This window comes from Oreochromis niloticus, linkage group LG22 (assembly GCF_001858045.2).
Source record: "Oreochromis niloticus isolate F11D_XX linkage group LG22, O_niloticus_UMD_NMBU, whole genome shotgun sequence".
NCBI lineage: Eukaryota > Metazoa > Chordata > Actinopteri > Cichliformes > Cichlidae > Oreochromis > Oreochromis niloticus.
This window is the reverse complement of record NC_031985.2, coordinates 32630435-32637445: the sequence shown is the minus strand read 5'-3', so window position 1 is coordinate 32637445 and position 7011 is coordinate 32630435. Positions and strand designations below refer to the sequence as shown.

General features: G+C 40.0%; 1 protein-coding gene across 2 annotated transcripts in view; it reads left to right on the top strand.

Moving 5' to 3' along the window:
* Positions 1–7011, top strand: part of trappc9 (trafficking protein particle complex subunit 9) — a 224892-nt gene that overhangs the window by 155140 nt on the left and 62741 nt on the right. The window lies entirely within an intron of this gene.

Here is a 7011-nt window from a genome sequence, read left to right as displayed (position 1 = left end):
GTCTGTTAATAATTCAGCGCAAGTGACTCAACTGACTATGCGACAGATGCCACATTATGTCATCAAGTCAAACCTTGATCCTATGATTTTCTGCACACTGAGACACATCCTTGTTGATAATGACTCAGCTGCTAAACTTGTCGGAATAGCACAATGTAAATTCTGCTTCAGGGTAGATTTTCCTTTTTACAATATGAAAAATAGAGAACTATAAAATCTGATTACACTGCATGTCACACTTAGACACAATTATTTGGCCTTGAGCAACTAACAGTCACTTTAATTTGTAATTTATGAGCTTCCTTCCAGTATTACTCTTGGTTTGTTGATGGTGTTTGGTACTGATTCACTCATAGAGAGTGATTCTGCCACACGCAGTACAGATGCCATGCAAAGTGGAAGAGATAAAAAGCGTGTGTGTCTTCCCCCTGAGGAGGTCATAGCCAAGTCCATGAGTCATCTCACAATGCACAGCGTGGAGGTTCCCCTCTCAATAGTGAGCTTAAAAAGCTCTGGATATGTAGTCATTAGTTATGATTATATCAGTAATTACTATCAATTAATATCAATGTAAAATCCAAATAAAATGTATGTATAAAAATAAAAAAGTACAAAAAAGTTCAGAGGTTTATAAAAGTCAAAAACTTGATCTGACTGAAATTTAGTTGATTTCCCATTTAAGATAATCTTGAATGTCCGCATAGATTCCAACACTGCTGCTATTTTATTGATCACTGCCTGAAAGTCTCCCTCTGACCACTGTGCACTTTGATGTTTTGCTATGGACCCTAACTTTTGCTTAAAACTGACCTGAAACTGTGTGAAGGATCAAAAATGACTTGCCAACTAAGGCTACGTTCACACTGCAGGTCTTAATGCTCAATTCCGATTTTTTTATCAAATCCGATTTTTTTGTCTGCTTGTTCACACTACAAATAAAATGCGACAGCAAACGTGCTCTAGTGTGAACGCTGAAAGCGGCCCGCATGCGCAAAAGAAGACGTCACACACAACGCGCTCTGTTTAGACCCAGAGCAAACAATATTGCTTGACTGATGGCCCTTAATATAAAGACTTCGGACTTTACGTTTCCCAGCTTTTGCTTTAAGTTATTTTGTTATTTACATAATAATGTAAATAACCTAATAATGATCCTTATTGCTGTTTTAGAGGAGCGGTGCTTCAAAGGATAGTTACAGGTTTCTGTCAGAATCTGCAGATTATACAGTACAAATAAAATGTTCACGTTGTCTTCCCAACAGTTTCACTGACATCTACATGGGATGGCCAGGAAGCATTCGCGATGTCTTCTCCGACGCTGATAATTGGCGTCTGTCTTGTGTCAGTGACGTAAAAGACGGACTTAATGCGACATGACCGTTCAAACAGCAGTCGCTTTCTCAAACATCGGCTATGTATCGGATTCAGTACCACATACGAAAGTGACCCAGATCGGATTTGAAAATATCGGATTTGTGCCGTTCACACTGTCATACCATGATCGGATATGGGTCGCATAGGGTCAAAAAAGTTAGATTTGATGCACTTTTGCCTGCAGTGTGAACGTAGCCTTAATCTCAGTTTTCAGTTGAAGGGCCCACAGTTTCCAATCAGGAATGCAGAGCAGGAGCGTGCTCGTCATTTTATTCAGCATTCACCAGGTTCTGCTCCATAAACGGACTGAGAATGTCAATGTGGATTTTTGTCCCGAGTCACCTTAGGGATAACATTTGCTAGAAATCACATGAATTATGTTGTGTCCCAGCATTGTGCTGTATCAGAGGGTAGGAGCAAAGTGCAAGAGTTCTTTTTTTTTTCTTCTGTAAAATGATTTATTAATGGCAGCATAGCTAAAAATGGTCCAGAGGTGCATGAGAAGATGATTTTAAATGGGAAATTGTCAGATAAGCCTTAAAAATGTTATTGACCTTTTCTCTGAACTTCTAATTAAACTTGATGTACGAATACAGTTTGAAAAAGTACGATGTCACATGTTCTGTATTTTTGGCTGCTACTATATTTTAAATTCTTGAAATATTTGTTAACTCAACATAGTTTTAAAGTTCAAAACTTTGTTAAAAAGAATACCAAGATTCATGTAGGTGGTGTATATTTGAACTAAAATTGGCTTGAAATATACACCTTGTAGCAGAGCAGTTTAGGACTAGTTTTAAATTGTGATAAATCACCTTCACTGCACAGCTGAACTGCTTAGGCAGGCTGTTTGTATAATTCATCAGTCAAAGTTCAGCTCTGAAGGTCTCCCTGACTGGCTGGGCTTTTCCAATAAGAAGCTACTTAAAAGCAGAACAATACAGATTCACAAATTAACAGCTTAAAAGTCCCTCTTTCAGCTCAAAGTAGGATGAACCAATTTTCCAAGCAACACTCTGGATTCCTTTTTATTTCAACTGCATAATAGAAATGTGAAATTGTTTAGAACTATCCAAATTAATCTGGGCAATGAATAGAAAAGTACCAAACCGTGAATGGCTGTTGGCAGTAAGTATAGACAGCGGACACGCATATTAATCATTCGTACAAGCGCCGGTTTTCTCTGAAATGGCCTGTTGAATGTGATGTTTAGTGCCCACAAATATACTGAATAGCAAAGGTGAATTTGGAAGCCACTTCTGAAATACGCTGCTCAGAAGAATTCAGGGAACACAGACGGCGGGAAAAAAAATTCTAAAAATCTATGCTGATATGGACTGGGTAATGTTTTAGGAATGAAAGGATGTCACATTGTTAAATGGAAATGAAAATTATCAATCTCCAGAGGGCTTGATTCAGAGATACCCTGAATGCTCCAAATGAGATGACAGATGGGGTCCCGGGGGATATCCTCCCAGACATAGACCAGGGCATCACTGAGCTCCTGGATAGTCTGAGACACAACCTGACAGCATTGGATGGACCAAAGAAAATGTCCGAGATGGTGTGGGATTAAGTCCTTCATCCACCTAGAACTGCCGGCAGACTCTTCCACATGAGGCCAGCATTGATGATCACCAGGACCAACCCAGCACCCACTGCACTAGCCTACGGTCTGACAGTTGGTTCAAGGATTTCATGGCTGTCGGGCTGCTGTTGCCTGTGGTGGTCTGTGTCCCTCCATGGATATGCTTCCCCAGACCATCACTGACCTACCACCAAAGCAGCCTTGCTGAACGATGTTACAGGCTATATAACATTCTCCACGGCTTTTCCAGACCCTTTCAAATCCATCACATGTGCTCAGGGTGAAGCTGCTCTTAGCTGTGAAAAGCACAGGGCACCAGTGTTGGACCTGCCCAACACAGGGCAACAACAGGGCCCACTAGAGGATGTCTGGTCCTCAGGCCACCCTCATGAAGTCTGTCTGATTGTTGGGTCTCAGACATTCACACCAGTGGTCTCCTGGAAGTCATTTTGTAGGGTTCTGGCAGTATTCATCCTGTTCCTCATGGCACAAAGGAGCAGATACTACTCGTTCCAGTGGGTTAAGGAGCTTCCACTATCCTCTCCAGTTCTCCTAGAGTAACTGCCTGTCTCCTTGATCTCCTTCATTCTCTTCAAACTGTGCTAGGAGACACAGCAAACTGTCTGGTAATGGCACATATTGGTGTTCCATCCCTGAGGAGTTAGACTGTGTTACCTGTGCAACCTCTATAATGTCCAGGTATCACCTCATGCATCCAGTAGTGACACTGACCTTAGTCAGATAGAAAAGTTAGTGAACAAACAGTCAGAAAAGATGTCGGGGGCTTCCAACTCTAAAATCATTCCTCTTTGGGGGTCATCTAATTGTTGCCCCCCGGTGCACCTGTTTTGATTTCATTAACGCCAAAGAAGCTGAAACTGATTAACAACCAATATCAATATCCCAGAAGTTAACTTAATACCGGCTTATTTCACAGTCAGTCGTATGAAATATACACTCGTTCTGTTCACTTCACCCAGTATCCACTTAAATCTGTATTCAGAACATGACACCTTTCGTGCAAGTTGGATGAGTGTAGTGAAAGTTTACACTCCCTTTACAATAGAGTGATGTTACAGAGACTACTCTTTGTGCATTAATCATGCCCATATTATATAATATATCTATTTCAAAGCTTATATGAGGGTCCACTGAGAATTTCCAACAAAAGGATACTGATCACTATAGTACTGTAACGTCCCTGTTGTACACCTGAAAACAGACCATATCTGCTAGCAGCTTGTGTTACCCAACAATTCCAGCAAAGCCTCGAAATAGAAATTCTACTCGGCTTTGAGTGATCAGAGCTGCAACACTGACACTTTGCAGTTATTCTCTGGAATACTGATGATGTGACGTGATTCATCGTGACTCAGACAATCCAACAGAAAGGTAGCCGCACCTTTCCACACAGTATGTTTTGTCCATAGATGCCTTCACTCGCTCTTTCTCTTACCCTCTTCATGCATTCTGCACTTTCTCTCAAAGGTTAATAGACACAGGTTTGGTGCTCTAGGCGCTGCTCGTCTCACCCATTATTCCAAATGTCAGCTGTGTAAATGATCAGCGGCGTCCTTGTCATCACATATTATCTGGGTAATTGCCCTCTGACAACCGTATTTGTTTTGATGCAGTATTCATACATTGATAGCCTTTCCTGTGATCAGTTTAATGCCATCATTATAAAAACATGCTCCCCGTTCACCTTTGACTTCTAGATGAATGCAAAACATAAACATAACATGATGGATCTGTCTTCAGTGCTGTTACCAGCAAATAATGTCTCTTTTTTTGACAGCTTTGGCAGTTATACGTTGATGTTTGTGTAATATCAGCCGCGTGCATCCATCCACACATTTAGTTTGTGCTTCAGAAGCAGCTGTGTTGGCTCTTTAATAATATAGTAGGGAAGTTTAAGCAGTTTTGGTCAATGAGTAAACTGCTGATGTACATTCGTTTGTACTGTAATCCTTTCTTCGGTATATATGAACTAAACTGAAGTAAGATCATTTTCCTGCATTTGCTCTGTGTCAGACTTTCCTCTCTACAGTAAAACTGTTACACAACTGTTACACAAGAAGTACACAAAAGGACTACAGTATTGGCCTATAATTACCATTAAGAGCATTTTAAAAGGGGATTCGTCATTGTTGAGAGCCTCAGAGGGTTGTGGGTTTGTGTTAAAACGTCCACTAAATTGCTCATTTCCCCATGATTGACTTTGCAGTTTATATGACATTAAAGATAACTAGAAGCTGGCAGAAAGAATCTGAATGGGGGAAAAATAAGAAAGGACAAGAGAATTGAAAGCATGTGGCCTCGTGCTCTGAAGTTAAAGTGTTAGTATAGAGAGCAGGCAAATGGCCTGTCAGATTACTACTGTGTACATATTGTATTTAGACATAAAAAGTGTCACAGAGATGCACTCAGTGTTGAGATTGGTATTTATCATAGAAAAGATTTCAAACACTGTATTTCTTACGTGCAAAATGAACTTTTCTACGTGTCTTATGTCCTGTCATGACTGCCCCACCTTGAACCTGGTTCTGCTAGAGGTTTCTTCCTACAGGGGGGCCATCTGATTTTTGAGGTTCCTGTTATTGTAGGATTTGTTGTGATTTTGCACTAGATAATTAAAACTGAATTTAATTGGATTAAAAAAGTACTTTAGACCTTTTCTCCTTTAACTCCAGGCCTCGAGGGCCGGTGTCCCCTTTAGGTTTTAGATCTCACCCTGGGTCAGCACACCTGAATCAAATGATTAGTTCATTACCAGGCCTCAGGATAACTTCAAGACATGCTGAGGAGGTAATTTAGCCATTTAAATCAACTATGTTGGATCAAGGACACATCTAAAACCTGCAGGACACCGGCCCTCGAGGCCTGGACTTCGACACCTGACCTCTAGAGCATCTCATTCTGTTACACCCAAAATTTTGCAATGTTAGCAACAAGCAAGATATAAACAAATGAAATTCTTGGTTCAGCCTAGGTTGGTATTTTCCAAAAGCTGACATGTTATTCCCTACATAAGTCAGCCATCATTGCTAATCAGACTACCAGCTTCACACTTTTTCTAATTAATCCCTTTTTTCTACTGTAATCAATGAAAGTGGCTACAGAGAGACGTGAGAGCAGACACTCTGCAAACACTTCTCATACACATTCATTGTAACCACCGGCTAATGTTTGTTCCCACTTTTGTGCGGAAGATATAAAGCTTAATCTTAATTGTTGTGACTTGCTGTAATCTATCAGAATTGTCTTGTGTTTATAGCTTTTTCGGCATCTAATCAAAACTCCAATAATAAAATTAAATCAATGATGTTATAGACTATTATTTTTCCCAAGTGTCCATGCACTGGCTGGTACAAAACCCTGCTCCTTTTAATATTCTTTACACAAATGAATCATTCTTGAAAACTCATGAAACTTTACACGTCAGAACTATTGAAAAATTGCGTATTTTATGGGTCATGAACATGGATGGTTTATATGGGTTCTATAGCTTAAAAAGTAGCCCTGGCACTCAATTTCAGCTACACGTCTGAAAACATTCAGTATACACATGTACCACCACAGGACTTAGTTGGAGCCATTCCCTAAACCAAATTGGAAACCTGCTATTTTTAATTTATAAAGCAGTTTAATTGCCTTTTTTGTCAATTTCCAGGATTTATACTTAAACTTTTATATAATTATTTACAGCCACATCATATTCAGTTTGTCTCATCTAAATAGCCTTTAATATTGAGTTAGATCTGCTGCCAAAAGGTAGTCGGTCTTATTACACAAGCATTAGCTGATTTTCACATGTGCTCTTTGACATATGGTATACAGCAGGCACTGAGTGGAAACGGGAAGTGATATCCATTTCTTTGTGCGAAATCCTGCAACATTCCACGCCTGAAGACATACAAGCATACACCGACAAACACAGAAGTTCGAGGGCCTGTTCATTCCTTTAATTTAATTACATTAGAGTATCTTTGATTTTTCACCGGCTTCGTTCCTGCCTCAGAATAGCTGTCTGTTAGTTATTGTTGTTA